Here is a 21,027-nt window from a genome sequence, read left to right as displayed (position 1 = left end):
ATTGTTCATACTGGGCAGTGAACAGTACAGCTCTGACCAGTGCAATTCAGAGCAATTAATCAGTGATTAAGTGGATAACACAAAGCCATAAACCTCTCTTGTTTGTGTGTCCACCCAACAGGATCTGACTTATACGGATCCAAAATCTAAGTACTCCTTCGCAAAATTTCAGGTGTGACCAAATGTAAGTATCATACCACTTTATCATGGTAGCTTCTAGTATTACAATTCACTTGTACTGAGAAGAAAAAAGCAATTGCAATATTTTCAAAATGGGCAGCGATGAAGGTACAGTGCATGGATTATCTGGGCCTCTTACCTAAGACGATTATAGGATTAATAAAAACCTACTCCTGTGACATGAAACTGAGTTGGATAAAAGGCAGAGATGCTCACTGCAGTCATTTTTTACACTTGCTAAAAGAACTGTGAATAGGAAAAACATGAAAATGGAAGTAAAGATAATAATCAGTTTCAGAGTATGTAGTCGGTTTACTTACTGTTCACAGTGCAGACTGTTTGCTCAGCTTTCTTCTCTTTGTTTACTCAGGATTCCACTCTTCTGTAAGAAAAACAAATAGATGCATTTATCATCTACAGAAAATTAATTACTTGGTTTCATTTGTAGCAAGGAAGTTTGTTGTTTTTATGTTAAGCTTTGGTTAACTCCAGGATCTGAAGCCTTGGGTTTTGTGAAAGATCCCAGAAAAGAAGAAAACCCATACGGCTCCATTTCCTTAAAAAAAAACCCACAAACTTGCTACCCTCATGTAGTACAATAGAAGCAGACATGGGAAATCCACAGGTTCTGGGGACAAATCCCTTTTGAAACCTCATACAAATTCTGGGCACTTTATTTGCATTTGAACACCTGTGGCTCACCCCAGTTCAGAAAAGGAGACAGGTTTTCACATTCACCATGTTGGCAATCCTCTGTTCAAAATGAATTTCTTGTACTGTATTAGGCCGTAGCTGGATTACCTCATGAGACTGAGAAGGTAAGGAAGACGTAATGTGTACTTCCAAGGACAGCCAGAGCCCTCCACTGCTTCCAAAGGGCAGGGAGATGGGCAGCAGAGGGGTGTTTGCATCTTCACTCCCACTGCTTCATGCAGACAATTACCATCATAAGCAACGATCACAGCACACCAGCTGCTGAGTCTTTGGCAGCTCACAACATCACAACAGAGATGAATTTTAAGGCAGGATTTGAAGGAACACAGCACACTGGATCCACAGATTTTTACTATTAACAGTTTTCTTGAATAAAGGTTGCATGAGAAAAGGGAGAAAATTGGGACTGATGTGCAATAAGAGTTGCAGTAAGGGCAACAGTGATGTGAAAGAGCAGGCAGGATCAAACTGTGAAGGCACTTAAAGGCAAAGATGACTAATTTGTTCAATGTGGATAAAAAAGGGAGGCAAATGAACAGTTCTCAAAATAGGTAAATGTATTTTCAATTTTGTATCACCTTTCTCAGAGGAGAACAAAATTGCCATTACCTGAAATTGTCAAAGTACATCACATCGACCCTTACTGTGCACTTTATAAAAGTCAAATTGTGATTTCATCCAGCAACACACTCTAAATTAACTCAGCAACCATCTTTAATGACCCAAACAATAAAATATTCAGAACATAATTGATTTAAAAATCTATTTTTCCCTTCTTTTTGATAGCAAGTTAATGTTGCCCTTTATATCCTTCCTACAATGCCCAAAATATCCCAGAAAGTACTCATTTGCATGTTGGCCTACTGAAAATACTCATTAGGCAACCCGTATTTCTGCTGTGGACTGTAAGGTCCATGAATCTGAAACAGCCGGTATTACTTTGAAATTAACTTTTAAACTTTCTCAAACTATATGGATTAGCTCTTCTAAGTACCTACTTTGTTATGCTCTAGAGATCCATAAGGAGTTGTGGAGCTATCAGTGTGAAGTTAGCATGATGATGCTAAGAAATCCCTGTTTCAAAAAGGTTTTTAATAATTCAGATGCTGATGCAGAACACAGCTCTGGGATAAATTCACTTCTTTCCTAGGATTTGTAAGACATCTGGAAAGTCTTAGCAGGCCTGGTGCTCCTTATCAGCTGTACAAAATGAAGTGGTACAGACTGAAAAAGACCTGCTCTAGACTACTGTACTCAAATGCCTACCGAAGGGATCAACACAAATTTTGCCTCTCCCTACCATCCACGTCCTCCCAAACTGCAGAATCTGAAATTCAGATCTATTCAGACAGAAGTTTAAATTAAAAGCTCTAATCCCAACCTTCTCCCAGTGTTCAGAGCCATGGATTTGGTTTAGGTCCCTGTGTACATCTTGCATTTGAATAGAGGTAGCTCCAAGTGCCTTAGAGAAATTAACACAGAGAGAGTCACAGCTGCTCTGTGGCACACTGTCTCAGTCTTTCCCTGTTTCTCTAAGCTGTCTGTCTCAAGCTGTGTTGTATTATTACTGAGCCTTTCAGAAGATTAACTATTTCCTTCTCCTGCAAAGACAGCAAGTGTAAAAGAAAGAGAAGATGATAGATGTTTACTGGAGCATTAGGTGGAAATAACCAAACAAGAATACAGTTCAAAATCTAGATTAGAGAAGCAAACTTAAGCAAAAGCGTGAATAACTGTAGAGGGTCATTAAAGGCCCTCATGAATTTCACTGGCAGAGTTTCTGAAACATACAGAAACCATAATGAAGATCTGGATCAAATAAGTAAAAACCAATCAATATAATCTAACAATAGTCACGGGGACCAAAATCAGCACTCCTTGCAAAGGATCTGCAAAGCTAAATTATACAGTGAGAAGTAAAGGAAACCAAAGACTTACATTCTTAGAGGAAGATAAAGGAAATATCACAGAAATTCAACTGTATTTCCATTACTTCCTATTAAACACAGGCTATTTTTTATGAGATGTGTTGGAAGATTAATTCATTCACCAGTGGTTATGGTCTCCTGTGGGTCTTCAGTGCAGGAGATCCCCTGCAGTGACAGCCATATTTCCAGTGCCACAAATAGAATCTGTCATACTGCTAGTATCTTTCAGGGCTTCCTTTTCATTTCAGTAACATTTGCAGGAGACGACTTTTCCTAATGAAAACCATAGGAAATATCAAGGGAAACACATTTTGATATGCTTGTGCATATCCTGTAATATGCCTCTGGAGCATAATCTATACTTCACAAATGCTATCTACATAAGATACTTTAGGACATGTAATTTTAGGGTAAGTAATCATGTAAACGATCTGCAACTTTAGTTTCAGTTAGTCATAAGGATATGCAAAATCAATCAAAACAAAACCTTTCTAGTTAATTTTAAGTTCTCTGTTCCCTGTCACATTTAGTGGTAATCACACAATTACAGCAATAGCTCCATTAAACTTGGATAGAGGAATGAGACCTCTAAAATAAACAAAGTTCAGTCAGCCACACTGAATTTAATAATATACGTGCACATTGTTATCTGTGAAATGAAATCCCACTCCACTGCAAGGGAGACATTTGTTGTACTTTTTCTCAGGAAACTCATTTAACTCTTGTAGAAACAGTAGATTTACATTTATTAGAGGTGACAAAGAACATTTTCAGTATCCCAAATGACAAAAATAAGTCATATAAGTCTATGACATGCTTCATTATTCACTGTGAGTCACATTATGAAAGACAAAAGGGAGGCTGCCTGGTAAATAAAGTTTTCGTCAAGATCTCTTGGGCCATCTGCAGTTTTATTATTCCATTCCTAGCTTTACAGCTACAAAGAGATGTTTGACCTTTTATAAACTGTATGAAGAAACTGTTTTTGTCTGTTTAGGATTACAGACTAAAACCTCATTAGTAGAGCATGTGAATATTATTTGAGCATTTTTTTCTCTCTTCTTTCAGAAACTGAGGAATAATTTTGCATACTGAATCTCTATGCTCTGGAGCGATGATATATTGGTATTATGATTTTCCGACAATTCAGAAGGACAACTGGGCAACAGGTTTTGTGATAAAAAATTAAAAGGCTTGGCAATCAGGCACTTTTGAGAGAGTTTTGGTTTTGAGAGAGCTGAAACTGAGTCCAGTTCTGCCAGGGAGTTTACTGACTGTGCTTCAGGTCTGAGTACCTCCTTTCATCTGGCATTTCTCTGAGGTTTTCAATAAACCACTTGTAAGCATTGGGTGATAAAATGAAAAATACAAGGCAAGTTTCAGACTAAAAGCAGCTGGTGTTTTGCCTACAGAGTTTAGTAGTGCCGCCTCAATATTCAGCTTCCACAGTGCTAGAAATGCAAATGGAAATTTCAATATATATGTATATTTTTTTTGTCAGCCTTACAATAATTTATAAGAGAGAAGAAAACGATTAATTGAAAGTGGATGTTATACAGTATTATGAATAGACTGACATCCTGTAAGACGTAAACCTGACATCTGGGAAAATGAGGCTAGCATTTGATTATGAAGTATAAATTAGCTAATAAGCCAGTACAGAATCTGGGTAATTTCTAGTTGTATAATATGCAATAAATTAAATGTATTTTGAAGAAAAAAAAAAAAAAAAAAAAAAAAAAAAAAAAAAAAAAGAGTTGTGGGCATTTATTAATTGTTCCACATATTGAAACAGAAATTGTCATACTTGATAAACTTTGAAGACTTTGATCATATGCATATTCTAACATTTTATGGGTTTAATTTGCTCAGCATAAACTTTTTCCTGTGAGTAACATTGATTTTGTCAAAGCCTCAAATAAGACACAGAACAGATCTGAGGATTAGTTTAGAAGGGATTTAAAGCACACACTGTGAATCCCTATACAACCACCACTTAAAACACTATCCGTTCAGGCCCAGATGGATTACTATGGCAACAGAATCCCAAATACCAGGTTTGTAACTAACAAAAATGTAAATTATTGATGAACTCTCTCTATTGGACACCCTCCTATTCAAATACCAAACCTTATGGTTAGAGTACAGAGAAAAGGTTGATATGCAATTTCCCCAGCCCAGTGAGCACTAATCCCAAAGGATTTCATTAAATCTTTTGGCTTAAATTTTTATTCTTGGAACAGCGGTCAGCAAGCAGGGATTACATCAAAACAGGCACTATTGAGGTCATTACTGGCTGAATTCAGGCCTTTAATATAGCAGAGCAGCAACTAATTTTAAATATACCTCCAAAAAAAATAACAAAACAGCACTCATCTAAGCTACCATATATTACATAATAGCATTCTCTCCATTACCTCTCATCTCCCTTGACTCCTTGCCAGTAAGAAATGATGGACAACAGTACAGAACAATGGAAAACAACATACACGTTATTTGAAATAGATACATATATGATGGTAAAGGTGGTAAAATATAAACATTTCAATTTTCAATATTTTGTGAGTCAAAAACATTGAGTAGAAAGTTCTCTATTAAACAGGAAAAAAAGTATTTAGTGTCATCTTTATAGCAAGTTTAGTGAAAAATCTGGCAATTAAGCAGGGAATAATAGTAGTGGGATAGCTAAGCACTTCTACTGACCACTTTTTTTCTGGAAAGCCTCTCAGACTGTATACAGAATGTGATTAATTCAGTGAAAACCACAAGAAATGCACTCAACAGCTCTCACAACTTGGATTGTGATGGTCCAGCAGGTTTTCAAACAACCCAAGGCATTAAAAAGTTTCAGAGATGCATGCCTGCCATTAGGTGTCAGTGTACAAAGTAGGACAGCAAACTTCTGCCTGTCAGAACCTGATACTAAATTCTCTGTCCTCTCAAAACCAGGAGGAAAAAAAAGGACAGGGAGCAACTTTGTGGATGCAAGCTGCTGGTTTTCCTAAGGGAGAAAAAAAGGCTACTGGAGTGGGAAATGAAAGAGAGAAGACAAAAAGTAGAATGTGCTGCTTTTTCAACACAAGAGAGGAATCTAGGGCAAGAGAACGGAAAATAAAATAAAATAAAAGGATAAACAGAAAAAAAAAATAAATCAAAAGGAAAGAACACACAAAGAGGGAGTGAAACACTTGTTGCCACAGACAGATCTCCTGTTGCTCGCCAACAGCCTTTCCCAGCTTCTGCTTTATCCTCACGCTTGACTTCATGTCAAAAGAGCTATCCACTTTGATATTTCAATCAAGCACAGTATTGTAACTTCATGATCAATAAAAACAACCTTATGAATCAGTAGGCCCCAAAAGATTCTCTTTTTATGAAAGAAAACCTATTGAGTGATAATATGGCCAGTGACAGTACAGTGACAAATCAGTATCTGAACTGACTTCAGAGACACTTCCTAGGACACCTCTTGACCACTCACAGGAATGTCAAAAGACCATCAGGTACTTGCATTTCTTCTGGTTCCTATGCAGGATCATATATGGCTCTTCCTCTTTTACCACCCATTTCGCAGTGAAGCTACTGTAATCCTTCTGTTTAAATGCGATGTCGGATGTGGCGGAGATATGGATATGCACCAAATGTGGCACAGGCACCTAGGAAATCTCTCCATTAAAGCAGATGGGCTGGATGAGTTCACACTATATAGAGATACTTCAATCACTTTGCTGCCTCTGCCACTCGGTATCTATGGAGCTGCTCTGGACAGAATCTTCATAGTGCAGAGCTTGCTGTTGCTGCTTCATGACTGCTGGCTATCTCAGCCATTTTCTTCACAAAGTGTGTAGTGTTCAACTTTTACACAAAGCACACATTCTTACATTTGAAACGATAAACAGATGATAATACTGCTCTCAGTTAAGAGTAATAAAAGGCCCTACGTAGTTTACCAAAGGGTAACTTCATTTTCCTAAATGAAACTTTTCAAGAGATCAGCCAAAACAATTGGCACTCCTGATACAATGCTTATCAAATTTAATTCCAAACATTTTCAAGCTAGTGAAAAAAGATAAAGAATTGTCAGTATCTTCCAAATCATTTCAGAATAAGGAAATCCATTTTTTCACAAGTTGCTTCATAATAGTATTTACAATAGATTTGATCAGAAAGTAGTTCCTAGGAAAAACTGATTTCAGAAGTCACATTTCATTACAGCTATACACCGGGATTTATAAGTATAGTGAAGGCTATTAATCAGTCTCCCAAATCCTTCCTAGAAGGATAACATGGATTTTTATATGAATAGATGTTGTATCTTATGGAACTAACACAAGTTGTCTAATTGTAACTGCAAAAACCTCAGCACCTTCAATGCATACATACTTGGCTGTATTTCAGTGTTTAGAGATTCACAATCAATTTGTTTTTATCCCTGGACAAAAGAACTTGCTGCAATATCCACTGCAGGAAGTGATTATGCATTACATAACGTTGCTGATCTTTACATTCTGAGAGTTTGGTGTGAGGCTTTTAAATTTATTTCTCTATTCTGCTTTATAAAAATATTCTAATGTGGGCCAGCAATTCAACCATGAAACCTGATACTGAGTATGAGCACCTCAGTAGATTAAGCAATGTGAACTACGGGTGAGTTGTTTTAACAGCCTTTCTATACTACCCTAAAGAGACTTAGAGTGACAACAAACTTCAATCTTTGCTGGCCATTTAAATGAATCTCTTCAAGGAAAACTGTGTAGAGTAAAACAGATAGCCTATATTCTGAGGTTCACTTGGATATATGCACTAAGAGAGGATAGTTCACTGCATGAATGATCTTAGCCTACATTTACTCTAATTTTTATTGATGCTGTTGTTTTAATTCTTCTAAAGGAAATTATGGAAAAGAAAATGAAATGCAAGCAAAATCAAGTTACTGTTTACTGCTTCCTTTACTAATCCAAAAAGGTTTACACACTGCTCTGATTTTTTGTAAGCAACAAAACAAATCCTATGAGAAGAGGTACATCAGCTCCCCAACCTGCTACCCAACCTTTCTCGCATTCATTTTAACACTGCATGCTCTACACCCACCATGCAGCATCCTTTGTTCTACACTAACTGCTTTCTGCTCTCTTTCATCTTCCTGAAACCATGTGAGGAGTCATATCTGAAAAATATTGCTTCTAAACATCATGTGAAATTCCACTGCTCTCATGGTCATGGTTGGCAGGATTTTTATTTATGTATTTATCTGTCTATTTTTATTTATTTTTGTGAAGATTTTTTTAATCACATTTTTTAAATAACAAGAGAGTGAAAAGTCATCAATTTAAATGATGATTTTCCTTTAGAAATAAGCGTTCACTTCTGCAGTCATCAGCAGCAAGGAGTGAAAAGCTTAAATTAGAAACTGAAATGGAAGCACTAATCTATTAACAACAGAATCACTAAATACACTTCCATGTTTGAAAGATTTTTTCCAGTTAGAACATATACTTTATTAAAACATTTACAAAAACAAAAAATTGCTTCTGATTATTTGCTAATTTAACATTAATTAAACATTGTTATAAGGCATGCAGGCTGAGTGAGCTGGGGCTCTTCAGCCTAGAAAAGGCTCTGGGGAGAGAACATAAGGTGGCCTTCCAGTACCTGAAGGGTTTACAAGGGCCTCTGGCACCAGGATAAGGGGAAACAGCTTTCAACTGAAAGAGCAGATTTAGACTAGATATCAGGAAGAAATTATTTACTGTGAGGATGGTGATACCCTGGAACAGGTTTTCCAATCAGGCTGTGGATGCCCCTCCCTGGAAGCATTCAAGGCAAGGCTGGATGGGGCTGTGAGCAACCTGGCCTAGAGGGAGGCATCCCTACCTATAGCAGGGGGTTTGGAACCAGGTGATCTTAAAGGCCCCTTCCAACCCAAACCATTCTATGATATGATTCTATGAAATAAACAGTGAAAATTTTTTACAACCCCACAGCTCAAGAACTTGGATGATAATATCACAACCAGGCAGTTAAAAATCCAGAAATATTTACAGCTTTCTAATTATTTATGTTAAAAATATAACTGTGCTATTTCTATCTTTGATACACTTGCTACAAGAATGGATTACTAATTTGAGTCTTTTGTATTGACAAATCAAAGACTACTGAAAAATATGAATTCATCTTGTTCCTTCTCTTTCAATTTCTTCAGCATATTGAAGTATTAGCTTTCCTTACAGTTAGTAAAAAAAACAAAAACAAAAACAAAAAAAAACACACACAACGTAAGAAAATGTTCTATATTACAAAAGCCTAAAGAAATAACAACAAAAAAATAATAATGGATTAGCATGATAATAACGCTATCTGTGGAGATGGCCCTGCATATTAGAGAACTTAAAACGGCCGTGTTTTTTCTAAATGTCTGCTATATTCACATTTGTCACAGTCTACGTCTGACACTGACAAGTGTCATTTCTGTTTATTACTGTCCGGAACATTGTTTTTCCAGCGACCATCATTGCAGCAGACAGCCCTGTCTCCCAGGGGAGGCTGCACATAGTGCCATTAGAGAAGTAACAATGAGACATGCCCATCAGTAACACTGATCTTCAAACACCAGTGACTTGATGACCAGTCTGTATGTTTCAATACTTCAGTGCTTCTCTTTTTTTTTCCTAGACATCAGTAAAAAATCACACAGACCTCAACAAATAAGCCAAACCAAACAGAAAATGAGGTAGGCAAAAGCAATGGATGTGTATAAATACATGAATTCCAAGACAGGCTACAACTTGCTGATGAAACTTCTAACAACTGAGTGATGAGAGTAAACCCTGAGTGACAAAATCAGGTTGTGCAAAGCACTGTAATGGTCATGGTTGCAAATGCTACCTTGTCATGCAGAAACTGCAGAGATCAGTAGATACAAATGGTCATTAGCCCATTTGGTTGTGCAAATGAGAGAAGAATCTGATTTTCAGAGCTTCTAACCAAGCACAGATGGTGTCTTGGTGTAGCATAGTTGAGCCAGGGCTCGTGGCACACAGTAGGCACTACCTGCCTGCCTTGGCTTCCCTTCCTGATCAATGATCTGAGTAGGGTTGGCCAGGGCATCTAAACTAAAATTAATCTTCACACCTACGGAAGCAGAGTAACATCTTTAAGCAGTCTACTGCAGTAGGGATTTGGGTCTAAATTCATGTTATCACCTCATACAAAGGTCTCATTTCATTACCTTGAAATATTTTTTACATATTATGTGCCCCTGCCTGAAAAATGCAGCTGATTTTGCACTCCTAGAGATGAAACTTTGAAGCACCATGACTTTTTTCATCTTGAAAAAAAGACACTAGAGTCTGGTGAATTCAGACAGACCTTTTAATCACAGGTGTCACCCTGGGCTGTGACAGCAGAGCTTAACAGCCAATCCTTGTACATTATATGCAAAGATACTATTACAAAAAGCAGGATAAAAGGCAAGTGCTGGCTTTGCAAGTCCACATGAAAGGAAAAGAGAACCATCAAGTCCACATTCAGCAAATCTCATAGCCTAATCAGAAAGTAGCACATCACACATCACAGAGTGTCTAGGTGCAGATGGCTAAGAACATTAAAAGAGGTAGTTATGGTTATTGTTCCTTACATAGTTGAGTAAAGAAAGACATCTTGATATTGTATTTGGCTATAAAATGAACTTCCTCAGCAAGATATGGCCAGAAGGAATCTAATGGAAATGTCTGTTTAGTGAAAATCAAATAATTACCTCGCAATTATCATCTCATGTGTCACATTTAATGTTAGTATCTCTGAATCAAGGAAAATTCAAGAAAGGTCTATTTGAAATCCCTACAAAGCCCATATGGCAAATATTTTAATTGGGCTACTTTTGCTAATGAAGCTAAGTATTTCACACAGCAATATTTCTCCCTCTTTGTAGAGCCAAATGTTAACATAAACCACCCTTTAATTTACTCTTCCTATCCATCTTGAGGAAACTTGTTAAATTTTTGATTATTAGATTCTCTGGAATATAGCTTATTCAGACCTAACTTCAGCCACTTCATAAAACTACTGATTTGCACTCAAATAGCACATTGGAGCAGTTTGAAAGGAAAAAAAAAAAAAAAAAAAAAAAAAGAAAAGAAAAAAAAAAAAAGAAAAAGAAGAAGAGAAGAAAAAAACATGTTTGTTCTGTCTCTGCTGATGTATAGAGTAATTTTCTGAGATTCTTTCATTGCAATTTGCAAACACATTAGCTTAGACTATAAAACAAAAGTAATCTGTACTACTCATGGCCCAGAAGAGGCAGAAGCACAAAGTTAGAAAACATAACAAATGTCTGAATCATCCTGAGGCAGGGACACACTTTACCTCAAAGCAGAACAATATCCAAAATGTCTCATCTATTTTTCTAACTGACAAACCAAGCCTGGCCACTGAGAACCTCATACTGCAGTATATTCTCAACACAGGCTGCGTTATGCATTTATGGAAGGGCCTGGAGATGGAAAATATATTGTAGACTCATTCAGGGAAGCATCAGTGCAGTTATGTTACGAGAGTTCTTCTGCCCCTTTGGTCCAGTTCTTTCCTTTATTTCTCTTGCAAACTGCTACACTGCCATAGGTCCCACAGTAGCCACCCCAAAAAAGAAGCTGCTTAACACAGAAATGCTAAAATCTTCTACTGAATGATCCAGTGCAGAATCTAACAGGTCCCACTAAGCAGGTTTAGTGAGTGTACAACTGCTTTTGTGTGTAGGAAGGGGGACAACATAATGGACATCGCTATGGAAAGTGATTGCTTCGACACCTCTCAGTGTGGATTTTAAACAAATCGACAAAACACCACATGATGTATCTCAAATTGCATTTCGGCATCTGGCAAAAAGGAAATATCTCTTCAAGATCATCTAGTTCAAGCAAGCCCTTAATAAAAGCTTCTGTAAGAAGAAAATATGAAATTGCCTGTCAACAAATCAGCAGATGCCCTTTTTGAAGCTGACAGGTGCTTTTTGGCATTAAAGTAATGACCATAAATACTTCCTCGCACAGGGTACAATCAATTGCTTTAATCAATTTCTACTATCGCTTAATAAAGTATGCAGACAATTTTCTAAGCTGTGATTTGCAGTGAAATTAAATATGCATGTTCAACAAACGCTGGCAGAGCTGACTGTCAGTTTCTTTTCCTTCTGACAAAAATCAGCATTTTGCCTATAAGGTTACAGTCCTGTCTTAAGAATGTGTGGGCTCTTAGGCTAAATTACTTCCCCTACAACGCAGTAACACAACCCCCCAGCAGTGTCAGCTGCTAGAAAAGCTCTGTGATATATGGAGATTGTAGGGTGAAATTTGAAAAGTTGCTTCATGAACAGAGCAAGTTGACAACTGAAAACAGAAAAAACGAGGGTGCATTCAGGTGCGTGGATATACAGCAGTTAATCAAACATATTTGTTAATTCTTTTCTTAAAGCATGCATCGGGCAATTCAAGGTAATTTTTTTGTGTAAGACTAAAAACCACCAGTGAGAGTCAGAAAGAAAATAAAATAACAAAGAAATCAGTCATATTCTTCTCTGGCCTTGGCTTCATTTGATCCTTTCTGCTGTGTTCTTTCTCCTTCATCTTCTCCCTAAACTAGAACGGAAATCAGACATAGTTGCTACTTGCTTTACTTTGTGCTAGAAAGTTCCTCTAAGTGTATGGTAAGAAACTTCTTTAAAATTATTTTATATTTATCTTGCAACAACCCTAAGAATAAGCAAAGAAGGAGAGAGAGGTTAAGTTACCCCAACTGCAAAGCAATTTCTGCTTGATGTGAAATCCATATCTACTGTCTTGTAATTTACCCAGTACTCTCTTCTAAACATTAACTTACAAAGAAATAAACAACAAAACAGGCCAGCGTGCTTTTGGGAATTTCAACTGTTATCTTCCATGCTTATTACAGATAATACCCTTATCTTGGCCTGTTTAGAAAATACATCTGCTTTCTGTTTTTGCTTTGTCAATATTAAGAAGTATTTGAACAGATAACTGAAAATGATGTGAAAAGCAAAGAGGACTCTCAAAAGGGAGATATGGAAGAAACAAGGCAGGGAGGTGTGGGAAAAGAGAAAAAAAATGAAGAGCAGAACAGAGAGTAAAAACTATTTGAAAGATTGAAACTGGGACAATATTTGGCACACAGTCAGCACTGAAAGAAGACAGAATAAAACTGGGAAAGAAAGCAGTGGCTGGGTATCAAAAAACACTCCAGTTCTTCTCCAAAACAGTCTAAAGGATATAAATAACATACTACTGTGGGGGAAATTTAAAGCTGGAAAAGGAAAAGCATAATGAAGTACATAGTTGAAACCATCTTCTATTTGTTTAACTAAGGAGATGTTAAACGAAATATTTGTTTCTACCTTTCCCCTTAGCGAATAGTTGTGCAGGCATGTGAAATTACTGGAGCTAAAACAGGGTGGGAAATCAAGAATGCTAGAACTGAAATCCCAAAGTGCTCACTGATTTGCTTTGACACCATGTTGAAGAAAGTCAGCATTCAGTTTCTCTACTAGTAACACAGACACAACAACATGGTAGTCATGAAGGAGCTGGGAGGGCTAACTACTTAAAGTCTGTTGCATTTCAAATAAACACTGACACCTTTTAAGTTTCCTAGCAAGCTTACAAGGACTGCAGGACTTCATCTTAACTTGTGTTTGTAAAATTGTTGAGTTCAGCAGGAGAGAAACAAGGCAACCCTGACTGTTTTTAAAAATGTCACCTATGAATTACAACCTTTTTGCCACAAGGATCAAACATTTGCAACATGGAGACTTTCTCCTCCACAATGAAATTACAGGACAGCCTGAGTTCTTCGTTGGCCCTAAAGATTTTAAGAATGTTGTGTGTTTTTTTAAGCATTATAAACAGTGACATTTTCATCCCTCTGTTCATCTTTTGCAACATCTTGTTTTACAAAATTCTATGAAGCTATAAGTGCTTATCACTGTGTGTCTGTAGAAAGCTCATCACATCTGACTTTCTGGGCGAGGCTGTATTAAAAACAAACAATATGTTTGACAATAAATTTAACATGGCTCACCTGCCTCTGCTATTAATACTACATTTATCCTACTAAATCCCAAACAGGTATGTCTTTACCAGCAGTCAAATTATTGAACTGGAAAGTAAATGTACAGATGGAGTGGCTTGAGCCAGTAATGAGAAGCAGTACAGGGCCAAGGGGCTGCAAGACTGTTAACAGTATATATTGTCAGTTTACAGTATTCATAGGGTTGCTTAAACAAAGTAAAGTGAATCCAGTAATGATTCTGAATTGCTCTACCGTTCTCTTTCAGTGTCACAGAGAATTTCTTTTTTGCTTATTGTTTCTTTTGCATGTTGCACTTACTACATCACCTAATTAAAATACTAAAATAAGTAATGTTTATCTTCAGTTGCCTTAAATGAAATCACACTACCTTATGTATAGGCACATAAATGTACCTGCAGATATGTATGCCTCTCTCAAGCTGTATCCATCCATGCACAAGTACATACCGCCTTTCCTTATCCATTGTCCCCAGAAAACAGTGCTCCAAGTCTGCTGCTTTCAGCTGTTCTGGATTTATTTGCGGATTATGGGCTATGAACTAGAGCATGCCATACAAGTACTAGATAAAGCCCAGATGTATGCTTATGGCAGACATAAATTTATTCTTTTTGTAATTAAAATATTGAGATAGAAATGTTTACTTTGTGTAACAATACAGTTATGCAACTGAATACATGAATAAACATCACATTAAAAATTTGTTGTCATTTCTGAATAAATAAAAATGTATAGACTATTTATAGACTTTAAAATACAATGTCACGTGATATTAGAGAACTCAGTCTATATTGTTAAAGGATCACCCATACCTGAGGTACTTGACTACACCACCTTGATTTACACAAAGGAAAAGGAAGATGATCCCAATTTGGACGCCTCTGTGGTAGCAGTTAAGAGATTTATATCCCTCTGTGCAAAATCAGTGGGGCCTAGGGTGGTGTAAAAACCTTCAGCTTGGTCAGTGTACCACTGTGTACCACTGTGAAATAATAACCTTAATAGATGTTGCATAACTTACAGCATAAGAATAGCAGATGGAGATGGTAAGCTCAAGCATAGATATGACACAGAGACAATGGGACTTTATTTATGAGCACTTTAGGTTTTTATTTTGCCTTGATTCCCTTTGAAGTCCTAAGAAGTGTGACTAAAATAAGTATTGAAATATACAATCATTTAAAGTGATAATTACTTTGGCAAGAGGCAATAGGTTGTGCTGCAGGAGTACGGGAACACGTCTTTTGAAAGTCCACTAAGTATTGGCACATTCTGTATCACAAGCCTGTTTATTAAAAACAGCACTTCACTTATTTAATCTTCCAAACATCAGCAGAAAATGTCACTTCTAAAATTTCTGATTTAACATAATAAATACAAATAACAATTTTCTATTTTTTTCCATTACAGTACCTAGAATAAAAATCGATATCTTGTTTCAAGTTAAGAAAGGTGCCAGAAACAAATTCAGTTATCAGATTTTAGTTACTACATGTGCACTGAAAGTCCATGGGGTTATGCTAATAATGTCCTAAACTAATTCACGAATTAAAAGCTAGTCAAACTTGGGCACCACACAGCATGGTTTTCTGCCTGAAGGTAACAGGTGGTCCTGTCCCACCAAGGATTTTGGCACTTCTCCTTGAAGAAGAGGAGCAAAAGAAATGTAAAATCTTAAGATAAAAAGGCAAGACAAAATGGAGTCAAGTTTAGATGGGTCAAGAGCCTTAAGGGGAGGGTTCCCCAGGCTGCAGGGATTGCACTGAGCTGGCCAGACTGCTGGCTTTAGATGGTCCTCAGTACTGAAAATTCATCTGGTCTGAAATTCTTGGTAGAGCATGGAAAAACCCTCACCTTGAGAATAAAAGCAGGAGAACTACTATGAGAAGCAGAGTGGTATTTTTTTGACTGGGATAGTCAATTCTTCCTCCTGCTTAGTTCAGTCTACCTCATTTAAAGCAAAGCCAGAAAATTCTGTGTAACTACACAACTTCCTTCAGAACCAAATTGTTAGTACTGCTTTGAAATGATGAAGAATGCAATGAGAAAGTCCCAGGACTTGCAGTACTGATCAAGCAACTGCATTAGAACTAGGAAGTGAAGCACTTGAGGGTATGGAAGGGGTTGCCTCAGGCACTGAGTACAGCCTTCTGCCATTGCAGGCAGCCACTAAGAGATACTTAAGCTTGCATAGCCTTAAGGAATACTCGGCACATTGCCTAGGCAACACGGTGCAGAACACTCCCAACTACCCTGAAAGGACTAGACAATTTTCACGCCAAAAGCAACACACAACATATACAGAAGAGTCAAAAGCTACATAAATCTCTAAATCACTGGAAGGATGAAGAAGTGCTCAGAAATACCCCAGTTTCTTAAGTCTTTGCAACAGCACAAGAACAGCCTAGGTGAAAATGTCCAGAGGGTAACATGGGGTGATGGACAGGACTTTTCTATCTTCTCTACTATTTGCAGAGCACAGGGGACAACGGAGCTCTTTGCATTGGCTTTGCCCTTCTGCAGTGCTTACGGAGTTTTTGAGAATTTTTGTTCAGCTCAGTGGAAACCTGGAGGGCCTGGCTTGCTTCACAAGATCCTAGACAGGTTCAGCAAAATGATCTATGCAGTTTTCATGTAGTGTAATACTGCATCCCAATGCTTTTTTTCAGTCTTCCTTTCCTTGTTCCTTTCCCCAGGTAATCCTCTCCCTCACTCCTTTAAGGAGTTAGTGCACTAAAAGTTTGGCCAGCTGGCTTTAAAATTTGGCAGGTTAACTTCACTAGCTGCTCAGTTCTAAACATACATGCCTCTCCCCAAACCATGAAACAGCTATTTACTTTCTATTGAGACAGTTTAACATGGCCAAAAGGTTTATGTTTTGTTTTGTTTTGTTTTGTTTTTTTTCCTGTGAGATGCTAAATTCCCTAAACAATAGCTGTAGCTTGCAGAAAGATAGACACTCAGCAAGATGCTTAAGAACATACTCAACTGCTTTCAGTATTCTGAAAACATTTGAGACTACTTCTGTGCTTAAAATTAAACATATGTTTATATAATTAAATCAATGAACAGTCAGGCTTGGAGACAGTCATAATTGTAAAATTTGGATGAAAAAGCCCTGATGCTTCCTGACAATAAATCAATCATAAAATCACAGCATTTTAATTATGGTTTGTTGTTCTGCTCAGGGGTGCCTACTGTTTTGTTTTTTGATTGCTGCATGCTAATTTAATTCTGTACATAAATCAAGTATGCCCTGAGAAAGGTAATGTATATCACACATTAGTATACTGCAACATCAGACATAGTTTTCACACAAGACAAATACATTAGTTTCTGCGTGGTTTTGTCTCATCTTGAAATTAATACATTCCTAGCATGTGAATAAAAGGCAAATGATAACATTCCGATAATACTAGCATACAGCAGAAGCCAGATCATCTCCATCATCTCCCTTATGGAGACTCTGAATATCCCACTGTTGATCTTGTAAGGGTTATGGACATCTTAGGATCAACATAGTTTCATTGTTAACTTCATGCTCCTTGGGATTTAAGATTGAACAAACTATCTTTAAGATGGTCTCTTGTAACTATATGGATAATAAAAAGTGCATCCTTTCAGTGCTTTTAGATTACTTGAGATACTCTTTTATCACTCCAAGATGTTTTGAAAATGTAAGCAGACATTCACATCAACTGTTATCTAACTCCTAAACTAAAAATGATCCCATGTTGGCAAAAGTAAAATTTCAAACACTTCTGAAACAATTCATATAGCTAGTAGTTTTTTTTGGAAAGGGAAATAAAAAGCTTAACTGCATTTTCCTCAGAATGTCTTTGTCTTCCACACTGCAAAGTCAATTATCTTTAATTTTAGGTATTTAATTTAAGTGCAAAATAGTTTTTTGGGGAGCCTAAAAGGAATTGCAGAACAGACTCCAATGCCCTCAGCTGCTTTGCGTGGTTCTTCACTTCTAAATTACCCCAATTAATCTATTTTTCTAATGACACATTATCTTGTTTTAGAACTACCCATAGAAATTTGTCATGAAATTAACATAAACAAATAAAAGTATCTGATCTAATGCATTGATAGGAAATTATGTGACTTATAAAATGCAAATAATTAACACACATCTCTTTATTAAATCATACCTGCTTTATATCCTAACATGCTATAGAGTTGGTTTCCACACGACATAACTATATTCACTTATAGTTGAATCTTCTTTTCAAGTAAACCCGTTTGTCAATCCTTTCCTGATCTATAGAGGAGCTCTAACTTTGCCTCTCTGTATTCTCCCCTGTATGCAGTGATCCTTTAAAAGACAAGTTACCAAATTTAAAGAAATCAGATAAAACTGCATTGCAACTAAAATATTTTTATCTCATATTACTTCCTCTCCATTTTGATGTTTGGGGGAAAAGCGGAAAAGACATTAAATGGGATCTTCTGTTCAAGAATTAAAGAAGTAAAAATTCCAAATTTGAAAGGATTCTCAACTTACACATGGAAAGTTGACGGGAATTTTAAGATTCATCTCAACCTTAGTAAATTCAGATTTGGAAAATATTTTTTCTTCTAGGGAAAAAAGTTTGGCTGGCTTTGCTACCATGTCATTTTTCATTCTCTTTTAACTAAAAATGTATATTCTGCACTATAGAAGTTAATAAACTATAAATATTTAAATGAAAGAAAATTATTTCAGGTAACTAATTTTTATATCCAAGAGAGCCTTTTGATGAGCTGGACAAACTGATATAAAAAAATCACTTATCATTTATTAAATTTAAGAAAAAAAAGTCTGTATTTAATATAAAATGGCTCCTTCACACAGTTCCTTCAGGATGACTTTTCATAGCCCACTGAAGTATATTACTTTTGTGATGCTGAAAGTACTCTTAGACTGATTCCAATTTTACTATTCTTTTTTTTAATGGAAGGTTTATTGTATGTATTGTTCTATGAAAGCAGTCTTTGCTTTAGATTATCATGTATCCTTTAGCTCCATAGCCACTGAAATCTTAAAGCCTGTGGAATGTTTCACATTTAACTTATCACCTGAGGAGCATCTGGGAGTAAGGATTGTCTTTTCCTTCATATTTGTACATAATGCAGAATCCATATAGCATAATGCTATAGCAGTAATATATGTTGAAATACAATAATATCCTCCTCATCCTGCTATCAACTGTCCTGATTTTCTTTGGATATTCCACCTTGCACATCATACAGTCTTATGAAAGAGAAATGAAAGATTTATGTTCTCTTTAGCTATTATCTTTTTTTTAATTATTCCTAGGAAGCTGAAGCTTGTGTATGCTGTGTTAGAAAAAAAAAAAAAGCTTGGTTTGTTTTTACTTAACAACTGTGGCTGATTTTAAAGGGAAGCTTTCAAAGTGATTTCTATTTTGATTTGTTGAAAACACATGTTTCAAGATAAATGTGTTAATAGTGCTGACAAAATGGATCGGGACTGAAAGGACACCTCATACTGTTAGTTCCCTGATAAGTCAGTTTTTACAAGAGATTTATCTTTTGAGGTCAGGACAAAGCTGATGGGTTTCATGAAATATGAGATTCTTTTTAAAACAATATAGAACAATTTTCAGCTGAATGAACATATATTTTGCAGTCCCTATTCCTCCTCCATTCCTCTCCTGACCTATAACCTCCATGTTCCATTTCCTATTTCTGTTCATGCCGAATGCCCTTGGGTGATAAGCTGGGACCAAATCAATTTCTTTCACTACAAATCTGTTCTGTCCTCTTTCAAATCAGTTCCTCTTCTGGCCAAGAAGCAATTATTTTCCAGTTCTAATGAATTTCACACCTGCTGTTTATACATAGTTTTTGCCTCACCCCAGCTCCTTCTACCGTCCTGTGATATATCAACTTCTTGAACCAGCTGAATAGGAGTTATCCTCCCTTTTTTGTCTTTCCTACATGCTGCACATCTTCTTTTCACTTTTCTCACATTTCTTTTCCTCCTCCTTCTTCCAAAGTCAAATTCTTCTAACACTCTTTCCCTTCATCTCTTCCATGTCATTTTGTCTTGAATTTTTATCCCAGCAATGCAGTTGTCCTTGTTGACTCTTCTGTCCAGTTTTCAGTCTCTCCCCAATTATTTCCCTCAACTCAGCTCTCCTCTTATTTCTCCCTCTGCAGTTTGACCTTCTGATCACTTCTGCTTTTCTGAGTCATTGTTTTCAAATATTAAGCAAGAATCAGTCAATTTCTAGTTTCAGTACCTTTTTCCTATGATCATACTACTGAAAATATTTTATCATCTACTGAAGTGTACCATGGCTACTTCACCATACTAGTTCGTTATCTGGGAGACATCTGGTCAGTGATGCCAGTCTATCAAAACACAAATGCTTGTAGTTCATACTTATTGTTATCCCTGCAAGTGATGCAGCTCTCCATAAAATAAGTATTTATGTTCTTTGGGGACAACTATTTATCACCCTGTTAGCACAAATATTTAAAGGCATGAAGTTCCTGTAGGGAACATGGTGCACTGATGTTTTTAGCTCCATGCAGAAGTAAACGTTATAACGATTCTGTAATTTTCAGTGCCCAGAGTAAGACAATAGGCTGTATAGGGACACTACAAGGCAATGTGCAAGGCAAAAATAACAGTATGGAGCATTTTTTAGATCTGCAAATAGACTTCTCCACATAGAGGTCATGCTCAAACTAAACTGACCTTGTACAACAGAGACAACATAGTTGAAATTCTTTTTTGCAGATACATAATAAGTGACTGGGAAGAGATCAAAAATAACCACGATGCATAACCAGGTTTTGTTCTTGGATCTTTAAGATAAAAAGTAAGCAACCCAATCCAGACTGAATATTAACAACTCTTTCATTGAGGGTTGTGTTGTAAATAGTTTCATGTCTTAAAATCAGGTGCAGTTCACACTCACTGGTTTCAAGCCATCCAGAAGTATTGCTCAGTTTTCTCTGCTCGGGAGCACTTCCACTTTTATCTTTCTTGTTTCCCAGGTAGGAGCCTTACAATAAAGTTTATTCTTTCTCAAGAATTTACTTAATAAAATACACTAATTTTAAACGTATATATTCAAAAGATATTAAA

At 36.6% G+C, this 21,027-nt stretch overlaps 1 protein-coding gene across 5 annotated transcripts in view; it reads right to left on the bottom strand.

Annotated features, from left to right (window-relative positions):
• Window positions 1–21,027, bottom strand: part of SYT1 (synaptotagmin 1) — a 337,265-nt gene that overhangs the window by 218,396 nt on the left and 97,842 nt on the right. For all 5 annotated transcript variants that reach the window (XM_072329810.1, XM_072329828.1, XM_072329803.1 and 2 more), the window contains one exon: window positions 501–562. The gene's annotated coding sequence lies outside the window, so the exon portion shown is untranslated. The remainder of the gene's footprint in view (window positions 1–500; window positions 563–21,027) is intronic.

The sequence above is a fragment of the Excalfactoria chinensis genome, chromosome 1, assembly GCF_039878825.1.
Source record: "Excalfactoria chinensis isolate bCotChi1 chromosome 1, bCotChi1.hap2, whole genome shotgun sequence".
NCBI lineage: Eukaryota > Metazoa > Chordata > Aves > Galliformes > Phasianidae > Excalfactoria > Excalfactoria chinensis.
Note: the sequence above shows the minus strand (reverse complement) of the source record. Positions and strands in the feature narration are given on the sequence as shown.